Source organism: Copidosoma floridanum, unplaced genomic scaffold (assembly GCF_036245765.1).
Source record: "Copidosoma floridanum isolate Cflo_tuat_1 unplaced genomic scaffold, Cflo_Japanese_pri ptg000029l, whole genome shotgun sequence".
Classification (NCBI taxonomy): domain Eukaryota; kingdom Metazoa; phylum Arthropoda; class Insecta; order Hymenoptera; family Encyrtidae; genus Copidosoma; species Copidosoma floridanum.
Window position 1 is genome coordinate 5,650,625 of NW_028321906.1, and position 20,815 is coordinate 5,671,439.

Genomic DNA, 20,815 nt, shown 5'->3' on the forward strand with positions numbered 1-20,815 from the left:
GTTGCATCAACCTTAAATGAAACTGTCCAGCGATGTAATTATATTTCGTAAAACTAAATCACTCGACTTGCCGAAATATACATAGCTAACAGTTTTTCATAAACGTATTGGACGCCAATTTATGTACAAGCGGGTTATTCAGGGAACGCTAGTTTTAAAACTTTGGTTGCAAATTCCGGTATCCTTGAAGTAACAACTCAATCTCGGTTTTCCAAGTTGAAAGAAAACATAAATACACTTTTCCGACCACAAGATTTCTCTCGATACCGAGTGTAAGAAAAAAAAAGAACCATTTATCCACGAGCTCGATGAAATCACAATCTCTTTACCGCCGGGAGAACTTCATCCATCCCGTAATATATCATACAGTACGCACACAAGCTTCACTCTCCGAGGGAAAGGGGTATCGAATTAGCCGCGTGAATTTCGTTTTCCCGGCTTCTCCGTGCCCATATATCGCGTGTACGATGGAAAAGGAAGACCCTCGGAGATGAAACATGCGTACTCGAAAAATTCTCGCTCGAGTGTCTTCCGCAAAACCTCATCTCGAGCGATCCGATCGTCAACTCACCTGCACCGGTTAAATCGAATCGCACCCCCCCCCCGCCCCCGACTACCCCTCCTCAACTTTTCATCAGCGCAAACGTATGCCTAATATTTGCGTACACTCGCTGGAAAGTGGCTAAACTCCCCCCGTTTCCTTGAGTTTCTCCGTGTATCAAACGCGCGCTGCACCCGAGCTGTTTACTCTCTTTGAAGCTCCGTCTTTTTATCTTGCTCTTTAGCTCGGCGGATCAATATATACCGGGGAATACAACAGAGGTAAACAAGAGCGAGATGAATGACAAGTATAAATTATGCATTGCGACTTGCAAAGGCTCTCTCGTGCGGCCTGCTGCGCCTGCGAAAGTTGGAGCCGAGCACCGAAGGGGAAGATACATGCGAGCAGTGGGGGTCACACGCGAAGTGAGGAGGTTGAGCCGCGAAAAGAGGGGAATATAGTGGCGTGTATGGGTTGTCGCTGACGTTTTGTTGGTGTTGTTGCTGTGCGTTTTGAGGAACAAGGGGAGGAGAAATGTTTCTAAGAGATGGACTTGAGGTGGAGCTGCGAGTGAGTCTTTTCAATCGTTTCTTTTGCTTGGTTGTTTATCGAGCATTGGTTGTCTTTACCAACGCTTGTCAATAGCAAATACCGTACAAATTTGAAATCAAATCAAATTTAATTTGAAAAAAAAAAAAATAATAATAATAATTGCTACTCTACGTAACGAATATTTATTTTGTTTTCCGATTAATTTATCATGTTGGTGTTCAAGTTTTCTCGTTAAAAGTTTCGTCGCGTTAATTAACGTGGGTACCATTAAGGAAAAAATTTAATGCTTCCCTCTCTTTCTGTCTATTTGCCTGTGTAATCATCAAAACTTCGTCATATCAAATTATACACGTAATTTAACGTGCACTTTGTTTGTTGTTGTGCTCGGTGCATCAGCTAAAAAATTTTACACGTACACAGTTTCATCTTCATAGCTCACGTTGCGCTTATAATTAAGTATTCCAAAAACTTGTAATAGAATGCTCTCGATGCTCTTTCCAGAATCATAAAATAAAATACCAAAAGCTTGTTTAAAACTTTTTTTTTTTTTTCAAACAAAGCAACGAATGTTGTTGTTGCCCCGTTATTGTCATTCGCATCAACAACAGCACATTTTATCCGAAGAAAAAAAGTTTTTGCCATTTCCGTTTAACTGTAACAGGAATAATATTTTTAATATCAATCAACGAGTTAATACTTGCTCGATATTCAAATTATGAAAGTTAAAAATCTTCCATCCTCTTCTCCGGGACCTCCGTCCGAACCCACTGAACTCATGCATGTTTCATGAGACATACATTAAAAAGTGTAGAAGAAATATACGCGCGAGGGAGAAAGACAGATGGAGAGTTGCACTACCCTGCGGAAGAAAATTACCTTTTGAATATTTGAATTGTTTGAATTTTACGGCTATAAATTAAACTTTTGTACAACGCGAATGGTTTTTTTTTTTCCAAAGCGTTTCGTATAACGTTATTTAAATGATAATCCCCGTTTTTTATTAAAGCATACGTCAATTTTTTTCCGCGATTTTGGTATTTGGCAACATTGGTATTTTCGTTAACTTTTATTTATTTGCCACTCGATAGAAATCTCATGATTTATTCGGAAGTTGTTATTTGACCTATGATTTGCAAATTATAAAAAACATCTTTATAAAATTATTTCTCCTGAAATGTGTAAAAAAAAAAAAAAACACTCACTGGTTCTCGGTGACCTCATTTCAGCAGCTGCTCCCTGTACGTGTACAGTGACCCACACCCATTTCTTAAAGAGTATGCGAGTCCTAAAGAGATAAGTCCAAAATGGTTGAGTTGAATTTCACGCCGGAACTATTTTTTGTAAATCTCGAAAGCTAGTGATGCCAGTAACAAAAGGGGGCGGTCAGCATAATCATCCTCTGACAGACGAGTCGCGCCACATGGTCCACCCTCCGCACCACCTCGTACATGTAATATCGTGTCCATCTCTCGACAGATCAAACGAGAGAGAACTCGTGCGTTTACTTATATGCCGGATAGGTATCGGCTCACGGCATAATATTCAAAACAACACGAGCAGTGGCGGTGACGGCAACCATCGAGTTCTCCGGTTGCAGTGTGTGTGTGTATGAGCGCAACGTCAGGTGGCAAGCGGCGCGTCCTCCCTCTTTCTCTTGCATTTATCTCGAGATGAATGCTACCACCTGTTCTTCTGCTCCTCCTCCTTTTTATATACCTATACGGTGCATTGTCCTCGCTGGCCTGTAGGTATAACGTGTAAAACTGTAACGAGAACCGGTGCGTATTAAAGTCATCGAGGAGTCGCGGACGACCATATTATTGCACTCGCTGGGCAGTGTACTCACCTCGTGCGGAAAATTATTGCAAGGATTACGTCGTGTGCGCAAACGGCAGCAACAACAGACGGTGTAAAGGGGTAAATTTCGAATTTTTTTTCCCCTCTTTTCTCAAGTGTACTCGAGTTACTTGAATTTTTCACATTTTTCGTCTCGAACCGAGATGATTACTCCTGAAACATATATTTATTGTATACGTCTACGGAGACCATCGCTACATGTTTTTGATGAAAAAACAGAATCCTTTGTTGTTGTTGTTGTTGTTGCGCCAGAAATTCCATTAAAAATTGAAAGGATCGCTGATTATTCATACGTCCGCAATTTATTCGAACTGCAGCTGGTAGGTATATGTACTTGCTCCGATCTGAAAGTGCAATCTATCATCTACCGTTCGCCCCAACCCCTTTTTCTCGAGCTGAAATTTCATTAATCTCTTTTAGAATATCTGGATTCAAAGTACCAACTCTGCATGATAAAACTTTTCTGTTCTTTCCTTCCTCCTCCTCCTCCTGGCGCAACTTTTAAAAGAAATGCATTATCTACCGGGGAAATGCATTATTTATCAAGTACTTTCTTTTTCCTTTTATGCGCATATTTCTCATGCCACGAAGCCATTGTTTAGTAATAATAAAAAAAAGGGATCACGCAAAAAATATATCAGTATAGGTGTCTTCTTTTTCCCGAAAGTTACTGCAAAGTTGATACACAAAACATGTTGGAAAATAATAAATGCAACCATTTTACATTTGTAACATTACTCACACTTTCTCGATTGGCAACAACAACCGAATCCTCTTACTCCGAAACATTACACGCTCGGCGCCCTTTCGAAAGCACAAAGTCAAAATTTCACAGCTAACAAGCAAACTTCTCCAAAGCCCGTACACTCGGAGAAAGTAGTAAGAAATGTATCTTGTACCAGCTCGATCCCCATCTCCGCAAGCAAGTGCCGCTAAAATACCTCTTTTGATTAATTCCACTGTCCCTCCACAATTTCGGCACCGGACCCTCCAACAACTTATTCTCCCGTCCCCTAATTTGCCTGATGATACCCTTAGCTTCGCGAGACAAAGTTCACACCCTTTGTTCATCAAAATTTCAAAGGACCAGCCAAATCATGAGCTGAAAGTCACAAATTAGCGACAAGTGTTGGCTGTGCTTTCAATGTACTTTCCACGTGATACCAGCCCGTGTACACACAGAGGGACGGAGATATCGGTGTCCCTTCCGAGAGAGCTAGAAGAAAAGTCTTTTCCGTACACACGCCCACGCACAAGTGCGAGAGAGGCAAGGCGTGCAGAAGAGCCCGAGGGAAGAGGAGTTTCCTGCTTCCCGGCAAAGTCTGGGAAATATTCGCGGCTGGTTGCGACCTTGACCCCCCAAGACTGTCTGCTTCCCTTTACATCCGTCCCGGGACGGTGCGGCTCGAGTCCGGAATGTCGTCACCGCCACCCTCTCCCGTGTGCACTTGATCTCCTCCGTACCGTTCCCTCCACAGACTATTAACTTGGATTTGGACCGTCCCGCCAAGCGCCTCGACGCCCAGCTACGGGGGGTTTCTTCCTCCTTCCGCCTGCCGGGATTATCACGAAGGCGTGCCGCCACGAGACAAACATCTGGTGTTTAATGCAACGAAATATTTTTTTTTTTAAATCATTTTTCAGCATTTTAAGAGCTGATTCGTTTTGTTATCTTTAATACTCACAGTACAATGCTTGGGAAAATTTATTTCATCAACAAAAAATGCATTTTTTTTTTTCCTGTAAAAGAAAAATTGGCCTCAATAGATCCTGATGGTTGTACCGACCTTTATAAATTCTTCACTGCAATGTGTATTCCATACCTAAAATATAGAATCTTCCAGATAAAATTGGCGCTGTGGATCTACTCGTTTAAAAAGCTAATTAACCTACTTAGGCTGGAAACACCCACATAATCACTTATTGATCTCAAGGTTATATACCTATTGTAGAAGAATTCTTGCGCTAAACAAGGCATAGTTATCATGTTGAACAAGTAACATAATTTTTTTTTGTTTTTTTTACATAAATATTAAGTACCCTTTTACAATAAACATGCAACTATGCAAACAAAAAACAATTATTATAGAATATAGTATTGCCTAAGTTAGCACCTGCTTATAATAGATTAAACTATGCGTTGAAGAGAAATTTCTAATTGATAAATATTTAAGAAAATGGTTAAAGAAGTTAGTTTGGTGCCATTATGAGAATACGGCAAAAAAAAGCTCTTGTTTGTTTTATTTTTTCCAATGATAAATTAAACATTTTTCGCATGGATCTCAAGCCCATTTTCACGACACCCCCAAATTTCCCTAAAAATTCATATTACACATCCATCCATCCCATCAATAATGTTATACTAAAAACTAAAAGTACGTATATGTGGTCCCTTATTCTTGAAAGATGTTCTTCGCCGATAAGAAAATAAAAGGAACGATCGCGGGTCGGGAAAAAGTTTGCGAATGGAAAATGCAACGACAGACGAGCGCATTGAATGTAAGATAGGAAAAAAGGGGGGGGGGAGAACGAAAAGACGGCTGTACTTGCAGCGCGCGCGCACTGCTTTCTCAAATCGAATTGCACCCAGACAGACGTGAACGTGAAGCTTCATTTCATCTCGCGAGTAAAAGTTTTTTCGTGGGTGGGGAGGGAGGAACAATTTTTTTTTTTTTTTTTTATTTTATAAAAAAGGCGAAGAAAAAGTAAAATTGTGGCGGTGAAAGGTGGGGCTCAAGTGTTGGAAAAATACAGGAAAATGAAGGACTCGCAAATACATAATTCATGGGCAGCTACATATACACGCACCTATTTACCCATCGGAGCTTCGTTCCTTCCTCCTTCTGCTCTGCGAGTTTTTGCGTCAGTTGGCGGTTACTTTTGTTATTAGCGGAAACTTTATACCGTTCATTATTTATGTGACGATTATTCCCGAGCACACTGGGTCTAACTTTGCGAGTCTGACGACGAAAGCTCCACCACTTCGTCATCTCCTTTCCGCTACTTTTTTTTTTCTCCTTTCTTTGCGTCAAGGAATGCAAAATACTCGGGCAATGTACCCTTCAGTTTTAAATCTCGATGAAAAGCTAGAATTTTTTGACGCGAAAGACTATACATGCATGGAACTGGAAAAGTTTTTTTACAAGAGTCTCTTTTTCCCTCACAGTTTGTGCAACGATTGTGAAAGCATAATATTGAGGCTTCTGTACCTCCATGTATTGTAAAATAGGTCGAATGGAATAAATGTCTGAACGCGTAATTATGTAGATTTGTGCTTGTGATGCACATAGCAAAAATTGTTTGAGCGTAAACTTTTTCTCTTCCCGAAAACAAATTAGCTTAACAAATAGAATTTCAGAGATTGATTTGCTTACTCGAGTGTCGTACGCATATACTGTTATTTGGTCACGTGTTTTTTATTCCTGATGCTCGTGCATGTTCATGTATATGCTGTGCATTAGTCTCGAGAGAGAGAACTTTTTACCTTATATTGGATGTGAAAAATCGATGTTTTTATTGCGAGCTCTTATGACGCCGAGGCTTTGCGGAATATTGCAACTTCTGTTTTATGCAAAAACTTCTCTTTGCTGTAGCACTTTGACGGTAAGTCGAAACAAAGTCCATTTCGCTGCGCTGTGAAAATCGATCTTTTTTTCCTTCTCCAAGAGTTCTGAAATCAAAGAAATATTGTTGTCTAAAAAGTTGATCGTAAAAGTAAGTAATAACGTCGATTTACCGATATCGTGATATTACAGTTTTTTTGTTTAATTTTTTAAAAAGTTTATATTTAAAGTTTTATTTACGAACAATCTATTGGAATTATTCGTAAACCACAATTTAAACATAAAATATTTTTCCAAAGAAACTGCGGAAAGTAAATTTTACATGGAAGTTTTTTATTTGCACTTTTTTCAGTGTATCTGGAAAAAACTCTTCGTTACATTTAAATACGAGTTTTATTCAACCAATTTTTCTCCGGATAAAATTCAGTTTTATTTGCTTATTGCATATTTTAAATATCAAGCTAACATTTCCGGGGAAACGGAAAATATGTCATATTTTTATACAACTCTACGATGAATTATGTAGGGAGAAATATTTTTAAAAGTAACTGTAAAAAAGTTGACTGATTTATTCTCGTTTATTTAGTTGTTAATTTGAAAATTTTTTTAATTCACATGTTTATTTGTGGAAATAAATTTTTTCTTTTGTTACTATGATTTAAAAAATATGTATGTAAGGATGTATCTATCATAACTGATAGAATATACTTTGTGTTAGTCTAAAGTAAAGTTTTTTAAAACTTTTGGAAATCTTTTGTATGGTGTTACTAATATTTCTTTAATGTTGCTTCAAATTTTTTGTTTGGATTACAATTCAAGTCTTTTCTAGCACATTGACTCCATAATCCAACTTAAATTTTATTTTCATACTTTTTAAAATCCTCCATGTGATTTTTAAAAGTTTTGTTTCTCGTCCATCTCTGTATGACACCTAAATTAATTGTTACTTTTTGGGAACAATCGAACAAAGTTTTTTTTTTTTTTTTCATCAAAATTCGCTATCATACATTTTGAAACTACTCTAGTGGTGTTGGACGATTAGGAAAAATCAAATTTTTGAATGAATTTTAGAATTAATATAAGAATTACAATTCATATTTATTGCAGATAAAACAACAGATAGTTGAAATTAACATGGCTTATAAAAATTGTAATAAATAACAGTAAAAAATGATTGAAATGTGCCATTTTCCGATTAATGTACAGCAGTATTTTCATTGCACCACACACTTTATAAAACTCTATTAATTTTTTTTTTAATCCATCACACACAACTTAAACACAAAATGGTTTCATTTTTCCTGAAAATATATTAAAAAGCAAAAAAATGACCAAATGATGAATTTTTTCAAATACTAAATAACTAAAAAGTCCAATTTAGCGATAAAACAGGAATCGGATCGCAAAAAATTAATTAAAAAGAATAATAGATATGCACGACATATAATATGCACGGGCGCATATTGAAAATAGCTATTGAAGTTTTGCGTATGAAAGTTTGAAATGGAATTTTGGTTTATTTGTGTGCTAGTCTGCTTGCATGCACAATCTAGATTAAACGAGTTTTATTGCATTTGTAGAGGCGGAGGGAGGCACGAGGTAAAAGAGAACTATACCAATGAAACTGTCAGAGGAGTAGAAAATAAAAAATAAAAAAAAAAATAGATGAGAAAGAGGACATGAGAAATAAGTTTTTTCTTTTTTTTTTTTTTTTTAAAGAAAAAAATAAACAGCAAAAAGTGCGAAGCAGAAAAATCAATGACGAGATGAAACGAAATGATTCATTGTCCTTGGCGAAAAAGATAAAAAAGGTAGAAGAAATTATCGTTTCATTGTAACGTTTCCAATCAACTGATGGACACAAGCCCATTTTTTGTTTTTTTCTTCCCCTCTTCTTATTCCACCAATTTTTATCTTTCTTTTCTCTACTGCTCCTCCTTTACTCACTTTCATCTACTCGAATCCTCTTTATTCGCGTCGGCTCTCGCATTGTTTCGTACCTACCCTGTCGGTTGTAAGTCACTCGGCGTTGCAGAGGTGCGCACGTACAAATCCAAGCTCCATATTATACATGATGGTGTGAATTTAAACTTCAAATCTTCTAGTTAGTCATTATCATCCACTGTTTTTGCGCTCAAAGCCCACTAATGGCACCCAAAAAAAAAAAAAAAAAAAAAACTTTCTGCCAAATAGAGCTCTGCCGAAGCAATAAACGTAACATTCGATTGGAATTTATTTGTTTCGGAAGCACCGGAATGTGACAGACGCAGATGGGAGACTCGGTAATTGTCGTTCGTTAAGGAAAAACACCGGAGAATCCCGTATCCGACGCACTTTGAAAATACCTCGCGCTCCCTCGGCGATTAAAAGACATCGTTTGTCAACTTGGGAAAAAAAAAAACATGCGAACCCGCCCATGAACGTGTACGTGCCAGCACTTACATTCGCACACGTAAAGAAACTATGTGCATGAAAGAGCTCTCTTTCAATGGTGATTTTGCAAAATTTCTCATTTCCCGAGGAAAAAAAAAAATCCAAATCTCCCCTTTTGCTTCGCACATGGAAAAATCGTTTATTTTCCTGTGGCATCTTTCTCGCCCCTCCAATGCCTGCACTCCCCGACTTTTCGTACTTTTCAGCCTTTTACAGTGCTCTTCCCCTCCATTTCATTCCCGGCCTCCGCGCCTTTCACGACCTGACAGGTGCAACTTGGCCATTAATTTCCATTATAAATCGTTTCCAATTTACTCCTCGCGTGCCACATAACGAGCCCAACGGCTATCCATTCGACAGGGTGCACGTTTATATGTATGTCGTGGAAAGAACCATTTGTTTCCATGCACCCCCGGGCGGTGCGTCCTCCACCCCTCCCGGCAGAAATGAAAAAATAAGTATATTTATACGCGTAACGGGTGGGCGTTGTTTCGAAAAGAAGCAAAATCTCCACGATCCGGTCATCGACTTGAAAATGAAAAGCAGAATTTCAACACCCCCTTCCCTCGTTCACGGACGTTCAAAGTTTTTCTTTGAAAAATCCATTTCGCTCCAACTCGACTCGAATCGAATGTTTTGTTGCTACTCGAAACAGGTGGACAGACGGGCGGGGGAAAGTGGGTTCGGGGCTGTGCCGCTTAAGTAGAAGAAGTGGGGGCGGCACGGGGTGAGTCGAGTTCCCGTGGGAGAACGGAAGGAATAGGGAGAGGGAGGAAAGGAGAATGAACGGGAAATGAGAGAGAGAGAGAGATCGAGTGCTATATGTACAGGGGGGTGGGTTGCGCGAGCGGGGCGTTTGGGGTAAGGGGGAGGGAGAGCACGTATGGGTGGGGTTTAATCAATTTCGATCAAAAAGTTTTACGGCTTCTCTAATGTTTATAAATGTGTAGTTTAGCGGGAGAGACAAGCTTGATGGATGCATTTTGCAAACAACGATGTCTCCTGAGACGGAAAAGGGGCATCAGCGTCGGGAGGGGGGTAAGCGAAGCGCGCATGGTGCACGCGCGTGTGCGTGCCGATATATAGACATCGTCTAAGGGATGAAGGATATAATATACACCCTACCCTTTTTTTCTTCAACTTTTTTTTTTTTTCCTCCACATGGCAGATTCTAAAATTGTTGGTCGGACGATCGACTCGCGTGGAATATCGAGCTCTTTTCCCTTATTTTTCTTCACCCCCTCCCATAGGGTGCATCCACTGATGGATAGAGTGGGAGAAGAATCAACACCATCAACGCTCCGAAGGCAGAAAAGTATATACCTACTTTCCAGGCTTTGAGATTTATTCAAAGGCCCCGTGTGAAGCTCGTTACTCGCGATAACGTAATCATAACCCAAGATAGGATGGGTAAGTGGCTCGCAACGTGGGGCTACACATGTATACGCACATCATGAAATGAAACTCCGAAATCCCTTCCCAATCGAGCGAGGTATGTACCTTTCCGCGTGCATATCCGGTTTACATGCTCGTGTCGGAGAGCCGAGAGCATTTAAATGAAATATGAAAGTGTAATTCACGAAAATACGTGATAAAATATACGTATGATGTATGAAGTAAGTAATATAAGAGGGGGTGGGATGTAATACTTGAGGAATAGAAAGGATGAAAGTTACATTTAAGTTGAATGTATTGCGTGCACGTACTTACGTATATAAAATAATGATAATATCGGTAACATGCACGCCCCATCTTAAGCGAACCATGTAATATATGTATATATATCGGGATGCACCGATACACCGGAGTAAAAGAGGAGCGCGCGAGAAGTGGCGCTGTGTGGGGTGGGTGGGTGAGAAAGGGGTCGTCGCGGTGGCGTTCTTTCGCGAAGCTGTTCTCGCGGGGGGTGGGGGGGGTTGGTGTAGGTGGTAGGGGGTGGCAAAAGATGACGAGAAAGAGATGTACCCGGACAACTTATACATACAAATGGGAACGGTACAAGGGGAGGCAGCCGCGTCGCGCATTATTCTCCTTTTCTCTCTCTCTCTCTTGCTCTAAATCACGTTTATCGCGAGTCAGGTGTATACATGTATATCGACGGTGGCTCGGAGGGGTAGGCTACACGCGCATCTATAACGCCCTAGCCCCTTCTCGCGCAGTTTTGTGCGCGTGTGTTCACGTGTACGTGTATGCGTGTGCTTGGGGAGGGGGAAGCCGCGGCGCTCACTCGCGGGGATATTGATTCCCGCGGGAAACATCTCTGTGTCGGTGGTGTAGCGGCAGAACACTTCTCTCTCTCTCTCTCTCTCCCTTACTTCTTGTGTGTACAAAGGGTGGGTACTTCGTCGATGATGACGGCAGTGGCTGTGGATGGGCGTCGCGCACATTTTACTGTGCCACGACGATAGGCTTTCAGATGTGCCCCAGAGAGAGCTGAGGGTGTTGGAGCGTGCTTGGTTTTTATCGTCTTGCGATACACACCTTCACAGAGAACTTTAAGGCGCGATAATGAATTATTATTATTATTTTTTTTTTTCATGCAAATACCGAGGTAAACACTATAATTATAATTACATTATCATCGTGTAATGTTTGATGAACGCAATAGGAATCTTAACAGAAATCTCGCTAAAGGAGTTGCAAACGGGCGTGGTTAGTTTTATTATTTTTTTGTACCAGCCTTTTTTTTGAGCTAATAAAAATTAGGAAAGAACAATTATAGAAAATAATAAAATGAAAAAGCGTGGATGATTCCATTGAATTTCACCCTTTTCTAAATTACTTTGCCAATCCGAGTATTTACCGCGACTCCCTGAGTAGTCTTGTACTGCTTCACGAAAAAGTGGGTGTTGATTATACATCAACCCTTGTTCGTTGCTCCGATAGTAAACGTAACGCAAACACACGTTGCCCCGAAATAGCCAAAAGACCCTCAACGCCCCGAATGGAATTTGTTATCAATTTTAATCCTCTATCCCGTTGAGCTGCAACATCAGATTGAGTCTCTCTCTCGTTTTGCCGTGTCGTTGGTTTACCTTCGTTACCCCGGCGTCGAAATTTAAACAGCGTTTTAATTAAATCAATAATAAATCGGCCGGATCGCTCGACGGATGTAGTATCCACACACACACACACACACACACACACACACACACACACACAAAACCTGTTCGTTATTCAATCAGCGCCGCGTGTAGGCTATATTTGTTTGAAAAATAATGCGAAAACCGAGTGTTCTCTTCTGTTGTTCGATGAAACCGACGCGTCTCTTGGGCCATTCAATCAGAGTCTCGCATTGAAACTGAAAATGCACGCCCGCGCTCATCGCAACTCATTCGACAAACAAACCGTGGGAAACGATGATTTTGGGAAAATCGCCGATTACAAGAGCACGGGGTGAAAAAAAAAAAAAAAAAAAAACCATGTCAGACGAGCAACAGCGCCACTGTAAAAAATACACACACGCGCACAGAGCTAAGCTCGATGTTTCAAAGAAAGGGAAGGAAGAAGATTGCCGGAGGAGGAGGACAAGCAAGTATTACAGCGAGCTTTCGAGCTCGGAGAGGAGAAAGGAAGGAGGGAGGGCTCGATCGATGTCAGTAGATAAAGGATGGGTTTGGGTCGACAACCTTTCCGCCTACTCTCTTATTCGCTCTCTCCATCCGCGCCACCCACCCGCGGATTCCGCGCGCGCGCGCACACGCGAAGGGCGAGGTCGGTCTGCCGGCTGCTGCATGTTTTATTTCCCCAACCCGGTGGGTGCAAGTAACATGCACCGCCTAGAAGCAAAGCGAGCGCAATCACCACTTTTGTGGAAATCCTTTTTTTTTTCACCACCTCATCGTTATATTATATTCACCCTGTATACCTATACATTGTTTTACTTACATCAGAGGTCTAACGGGTATTAGATTATAATGGATACAGCTTTAGGGGTGAAAAGAGTCTATCAACGGATGCCGATGTAAATGAACTAACGTTGATGCAAAAGCGAGTGCGGGAGTACAGCGGGGGGCACTGATAACTGAATGGGGCACTGGGACGCCCCGTGGGCTGGAGGTCGTTGCGCTTGGCGTGCCGATTAAGGGGCCAAAGAAATGGGATAAGGGATACTTGAGGCGGTAGGAAGGGAGGGGTGGTTGCTGTTTTTTGCCTTTTCTTCGATTTTTTAAAGCCATGATCGAAGACAATTTTGAATTTGAATGAGGTTTTGGTTCGTCCGACCAAATCGACCTTTTCTACTATCGTTGTTGGTACATGAAAACGTGATCTTGGTTAATAATGGAACGGGCCACGCTATAAGCAAGCAGAAGGATAAAAATGGTAAAAATAACGTCGAGGGGTCGCCGAGACCTTGGTAAATTTTAGATGCCAACACGTGAACGTCCAGTTTGAAATTTTCATCGCATATACACCTATGTACCCTCAAGCTTCCACCAGCCACTTCTAATCTCGGAGCTATCGTCGTGCAATTAGTTTGCTCATGGCTTAGCGAGAGCAAAAGCGAGTCGCAAAAAAAAAAGAAAAAAGCGCGAAAAAAGCGCGAAAAAAAAGGACTCTCGAGCCACGGTAGACGGAGGTGAAAGACTTGGCTCTTTAAGTGGATGAGGTCACGATTCCGAAGGGTCTTTCTCCCTTTCTCTCCGCCGTTGCAGCGGTACCAGCGGCAGAACATTAGAGTAGAAGAAGAAGGAGGAGGAGGAGGGAAGACCCAGATATAACGGCTGGCTCTGACCCTCGGCGGAGTTCCTCTTCCGCTTCTCGCTATCTCGCTTACTCCGAAGGTCGGCGGCAGCTGTTACCATTCGGGGGCGAAAAGCCAGAGCGTAAATCCGAGCGTCGCGTCGTGCAAAAGCCCACTGGCGCTCGCTCGGATGCTGCTCGGAAATTTTCACTTTCAACCAGGGGAAAGAGAAAGCTCTTTTGGTATCTTTCTCTCTCTCTCTCTTGCCCTCTCTATAACACGTATATATAGGTGTAGGTATCGGGAGCAGGGCAGCAGTAGCCGGCACTTGTTGGATGCCGATATGGCCTCTGGATATTATCTGTTATTTTCACATCTGGCTTTTGTCGCTTCAGGTTGTTTAGTGGATCTACTCGTAATAAGAGATTGTTTTTGTTCGTCCTCTATCTATGAAAATGGTCTAGGGCCGATGTTCAATTTAGATGGTCCCAAAAGTTGAAACGTTGAGACACAGCTATACCAATGACTTGGAAAAAGTTAAAGGGTATAAGGATATGCTCTTTCTCAGTGGAGTCGAAATTGTCGGAAAAATCTTCTAGTATTCCATGTGGAATGGAAAAAAAGTCATTGTACCAAATATCCTATTTTTTCATCCCATAGTAATCCCAACTTGCGTCACTCAGTCCAGACATGGTGCGTATCTACGAGTATCTATGTGTAAACTGATGGTGACTTTTTTGATTAAGTGACTGTCTCAGAATGACGCTCGAAGAGTCATACAGGGCGTAATATTTTTCTACTTTGATGAAAAATTTAGTCTCTTGCGACAATAGTAGATGCAGAAATGTTTTTTCCGACTGCTTCCAATATTTATACAAAAGTGTAACCACTACAAAAGTATAATCACTCAAAAGTATTGCAATATTGCAATCGATTGTTTATGTATCCGCTAATGGACCTTTGTTTGTACGTTGGTTCAAATTTATCAGAGCTTGAGCCATGTTTGGATGCTTTTCTTAATCAAATTGTTTTATAATTATCGATACTATAAAGCTTAAAATCACGTAAAATCAAAGTGTGGCATTTAAATTCAATATTAACTTGTGCGGAATGTCATTTTTCTTTTCTGCTATTGATGCTGTCTTTAGAATAACTTCTATTGAAAATTTAATTGAAATATCATTGATAGGCTGCTCTAAAAGTAGTTTGACCTTCGTTATCCGCTGAGTCTCTTCATTATCGAGTTTGCAGCGTTGCTTGCGTGATTTTCCAACAAGTACATGTGCACATTCATTTAGACACCGCACGAATGTATGTGTGGTTGATTGAATCGATCCGATTCAGTTGACGCGCACATTGTTGTCCATTATTGGAACTTTATACTTTGTTCCCTTTATATTCTCGTTTTGCTCGTTATAAAATGCTGGAAATCTGAATTATCGCATTGCGTTGTGAATTCGAAAATTATTAATCATCGTAAAACATTGAATTCCAAAACAATATGTTCGGATAATTTTGCATGGAATATGTACTGCTAAATTTTAACGAACTATAACTGAGATTTAAGAAAAAAAAGAATATTCCACTAGAATTTTTGGATAAAATAATGAAACTATGATAGTTTCAAACAGAAGTAGTTAATTTTTTATTATTATAAAAACCTAAGATCACGCATTTTCACAAAGAAAGACAAGACGTCCTTACAAATAATACCTTTATTCTTTTCAACTATATTGAATTTCATGGAGCTACTTTTGAGGTATGTTTTCTTGTCGAAATATCTCGAAACTAAAAAGTTTATGCCGTGTATCATTCGTTTTGTCGGAAAATATAAAAACACAGCGTTTGTCGTTCGAACATTTTGAAGTACGATGTTTTTCATCGAAAGATACCCAAAAATAACATGTTTCCTCGACCCCATCGATGTGGTATGTATTTTTTTTTTTTTTTTTTTTTTTTTCTATCCCTCACTTGTGAGTCTCTTACAATAAAAATGGGCTGCAGAAAAGTATAGTTGCTTTTGGAAAAGAATCCACTTGGTGCGCGTAAAAGAAAAAAAAACCACCAGTTGTGATTGAAATCGCGAATATGAACATAGTTCCGGAAAAGGCAAAAAAAGAAACAACAAATTTCAAAGCAGCCATTCGTTGCAATAAATAACGACGTCTTATTTTCTCCCCGGAGCAATCTCTCGCGCGCGAAAGCAATGAAAAGCCCGAGCTGAATAAAGTTATCAAAGTTTAAACTCGTCGGCGGCGGGAGCAGACGCGCGAGAAACTTTGGCTGAATAAGCAAACTTGGAGAAATTATTGCCGGAGCACGACTTCAAATAACAACTACTACCATATACACTCGCAACTGTACAGGCACCACTATACCGCGAGCTTTTTTGCCCCTTTTTTTTAAAAATGATTTTTCTTCCTGCATTTTTTTGTAAAACTAAATACAAACACTACTCCAGTTTGAGCGAAACGACACTTTTTCAGAAGCAATCATCATTACAGGCCGAGCGAAACGAAAGTAGAGCCATACACACTTTCTCGGATCGAAAACGAAACGAAACGTCGGCACGTCGAATCGAATTGTTTGGTCCCCTTTCCCACATTATCCGGCCATTTTACCATTGCCACCGCTTCGTAAGCACTGCAAACTTTCACTTCTGTACAGAGTGACTCTCCTTTTTTTTTTTCGCGTGTCCCATCGAAATCAAAGCACACACTCTCGCAAGCTCCGTTCTTCGGCAAACGCGATTTAAAAGCAAAAGAACCGCCATATTTGGGTACACAGACACGCGTGATAGTAGTGCCCAAAAAAACCAACGAAAGCTCGGTCGCGGGAGTCGAAAATAAACGTGACCCAGTGCAGCAGAGATAGTTATTATACACACATAGGATATATATACGCAGAGAGCAAGAGATAGAGAGCCGGCATCGCCAAAGGGTCGAATTCGATGACCTCGAAAGCCGGCGGTGCAAGTTCACGGCAACGCGAGCGAGACACACACGCACAGAGGGGGGGGGCTTGATTGACTGGGGAGTACCGGGGTGTATGAGCGTATACACACACACACACACACACACACACACACACACACACACACAAAGAGAGAGAAAAAAAGAGGGAGGTCCGTGGTGCCCAAAGCTCCTGCAGGCGGCGCGTGCACGTGTAGCGAAAAGAGAGCGAGAGTGAGAGATCCCTTCTTGCTCGTGGGGAGAAAGATTTACGGTCGCAGCGTCCCGCCGGAGGAAGAGAGGGCATCGGGGATTACGAGCGGAGCTTTTGACGCTGGCTGTCGGTGGGTGTACACGTACAAAAGCGGCACGAGCCAGATATAGAGAGGCGACGAGTGCATCGTATCCCCTGCCGAACGGAATATCGCGTGCAGCGCGTCCGTGAGGGGTGGGGGGTGGAGGAGTGAGATGGAAAGAGTTGGCTCGCCTCTCCCGATGCTTTTGTGTGCCCCACCTAGCCAATGTATAAAATCTACATACACCTATATACCCATGTACTCATCGTGCGCGTTAAACGAGAAACGACGAGCCATTGCAGGTGCTATTAGCGCGCGCTCGCGCACGGCAGCACCTGAATAATTACACCGCGTCAAAGGGGCTCGAGCGGCGGCTCTTGGTCCCCGAGGCTCCTCTCGCCTCTGCCGTGTATGTATAGGTACAACATCGTATCGTGGGTATCCGGTGCGGTGTGCTCGCTTTATGAATGAAGGCACCACGTGCGCTACCACCACGTGGATAGTAATGCGCTTGCAACTGATGCGTGTTTTAATCCACAAAAAATGTGTATCTCAAAGTGACCCCATCCTCCCGTGTGTCTCCACGTAGGTACATATCGGAGGACAATGTCGTGCAACGTTGAATCCATACAGCACGTGGTGATGTATACATACTAACTAACAACATCAGTGGCTAATTACTGTACAACGATAAAATAGACCCCATAGCTTTAAGATTAGTAGTTGATCCGAGCCAAATCGGACATACCTATAGATACTATTGTATCCCATTTCCCGCAAGCTCCGAAAGGGGATACATTATGTGTACTTATATGTGTTACACGTACGTCTCTCGGGCCGGCCAATTGCAAATCGTGCACAGACGAGCCATAAGGACGTACCTACTTGACTTATCGATAAGTATAGAGCCAGCGTTGTACAATATAGACGTAGGTGTCGACTTGATGCCTGTAACGGAGCTTTTGCCCGTCAGTAGACATAGGCACGCGATATGCATGACGTGTGCTGTAAGTATGTTCTATATGTACTCCGGACCTAATTAACGGCGCATAAGTATATAGATACAAAGTAAAAAGTACCCATACGTATAAGCTTGGCTTATTTCCGGCATCAGACAACACGCAGCAGAGATCTAGTAGCCACCCACCTACCTCTACATACTCAACTGGTATGCAGGGAGTACGTAGGTATACGGTGTAGACGTATACCCCGGGTAAGAGAATCAACGACGACGCCGACCTTGACCGAGAGAGAACGATGAACGAGCGGCGGTACAGCAGCAGAGTCCGTCCTCCCCCTCTGGGTTATAGTCAGCCTGTGCAGTGAGAGCTGGGTGTATATAGATACAGGGTCGTATATACGCCGGGAGCAGCGGCAGGGAGAAGATCTTTCTCTCTTTTCACTCGGCTTTTACAAGCCCCGCGCGCCGGGAGGGCCATTGCCGGCGCTTTTCTCTCGCCCGGCCCGGCGCTATACGCTCATTACACACCGGCTCTCTTCCCGCTTGTATACGTACACACATATATATGTACGTGCTGTTCCGGCTCTCTCGCTCGTTATATTTTATATGTACATGTATACACCTCGGGGCCGCCTCACCGTCTGGCGCGAGTCTGCCGCTCTGGTACGACCTTTTACCAATACCTGTCTTACGCTATACATGTACAGCGTGAGGCTGGCCTTACTCGTCTGTTTCTACTACTACGAGGGCATCCTCGAGCTTGCGTGTTGTTCCCACGTTTTACTCAATGAACTGGATACGCCTCGTCCAAATTTTTACTTTGATCTTACGCAACGGTTCTTGAGAGTTACGTTTTGCCAAATGCAAATATTTATCGTCGCTCGTTTGGTCGTGCGGATAAGGCGTCCTCGACGATAATACGCAATTAAATTTCTCTTCCCATGTATATGTGTACATACGCATTTGCAATGGCCTACCGTGTATATGCCTTAACTCCTTGGTTGAAATGCATAATTAATATGCATTCGGATCAGAGGGAGCCTCCCGCCTATAGTTTGTCGCTGACAGGCTTCTTTTTTCCCTTCAACTAGATGATTTGGGTCGATGGTCACGTCTCTCGTTATACCTGCTACAAATACCCAATATACGCACACTTAGTGCTACCAGATGCTGTCTCGTTAGTGGAAAACATATCACGCGTCGTAAGTATATATTTAAGTGGCGAAGCATCGTGGAAACTCCGTGATCGGGGTGATCTCGCCACGCTTCTATGAGCTCGCGTGTATCTTTTGTACTTTTGGCAAGAAGGCAAAGGGCAGTGGTATATTGGTGTGTTTGAGTACTTGACGTGTGCTCAAAACAACAAATGCAAATTCGGCGTTTTGTGTATAGTCTTGCTCATTATCATCGTTACCATCATCATTATATTATTCTCTTTGCGAGTTGTTTTGTTGTTCACATATAATATAAAGTGCAACGTATTGCAAACGCTCATTTTCTCCATGGTATCTTACGTGTTACGCGTATAGATAAAAAACTTATACGATGAAACTTAAAACGTCACGCTCGATTGCGATAACAGAATTTAATCATAGCTCCGTGTTTTTTCTCTCTCGATACTCAAAATTAAATACTTTATCATTTCTCCGGTGCTGTTTGTTGTTGGGCAAGACTAAATATCTACAAGTTGTTGCGACTATCGACGAACGAAATTATTTTTTGTGCGAACTTGTCAATCCCAAGATACGAGTTTAATATATATTCTAATCGCATCGAATTTCCGAAACTCGAGAGAGAACTTTGTCATTAATAGCAAGTCAAAGCTATTAGATCCAGCAATGAATGTGATTTCAATATCTAAAGTATAATGACACTTTTCTTACACAACTTGGACGACAAATTTGCCGGGGTCGTGATAAAACTCGCGGTGGTATGTCAACAAGCGAGATAACAACAAAACGCGGTCCAATCGCTTCTGATAAAAAATATAAGCTATATAACTCTCTCGAAGTTTAAAAAAAAATATCGGGGAAATCGAACTCGACGTTATATTTTTACCAAAAGCTGCTTTTGGACACCAAATTGAAATGTCGATCGAAACGGACACACGCGATCGAATTAGATTTCCATTCGAAGCACAAATCTAGTGATTTTTCTCTCTCCCTTCCCCCCTACCCTCGTCTCTTTTTTTTTTTTCTTTCTTCTCTCGTGACCCAGTTTGTCTCTCCTTTTCACGCGGCGCCCTGCACTCTGCTCGAGAAACATGACGACCCAATTCTTATATGTTTCTTGCATAAGACGTCGCATTTTATTTGTTTCAAACAAACACACACAACCCGACAGAGCAACCAACCAACTTTATGCCTTCTGCTTATGATGTATTTAAAACAATGTGCATTATTCAGCCTTGGACTTAATTTAGATTGAATGCCTGAACTTTCCAAGTGTCTCTCACACTTTCGCAGCGCGCGTCACTGCCTTCGTATACGTATCATACAAATGCACGCGAGTGCGAGCGAGGGGAGAGGAAACACGCGCGTATTGGTTGCTGTACCTCTACACGTGCAGTATTATACCTCCTCCTCCTGCAGTTCTCGACAGCGGCTGTGTGTGTGTGCAATGCACTTTATCGGGGAGATGGCGAACCGAGTTTTGCAGCGAGCGGCACACGAGAGGGGGGGAGCATATCTAATGTCCTACTTAGCGATTCTAAAATTGTACGATTTGCTTTTAGTTGCCTTCTTCTTCTTTCATCCATGTCATATCTTCTGCTCCGCACGGAATGGAAACATGTACGAGGATACAATGTGTATTTGTATTTATTTATTTATATACCTATCAATTGGCATTTTGTACTATACCTATAGTTACAGGTACCTTGAATTTGCATAAACATACTCGGAGATGCATCATTCGTCTGGCTGAGTTACAATTTTGTTCGAAAGACAACAATTTCCAGCACCGTCCGAACGAAAGA

General features: G+C 41.7%; 1 protein-coding gene across 2 annotated transcripts in view; it reads left to right on the forward strand.

The window, feature by feature from the left end:
• LOC106641846 (TOX high mobility group box family member 4-B) overlaps positions 1-20,815 on the forward strand; it is a 273,663-nt gene that overhangs the window by 19,680 nt on the left and 233,168 nt on the right. The gene's annotated exons all lie outside the window — the stretch shown is intronic.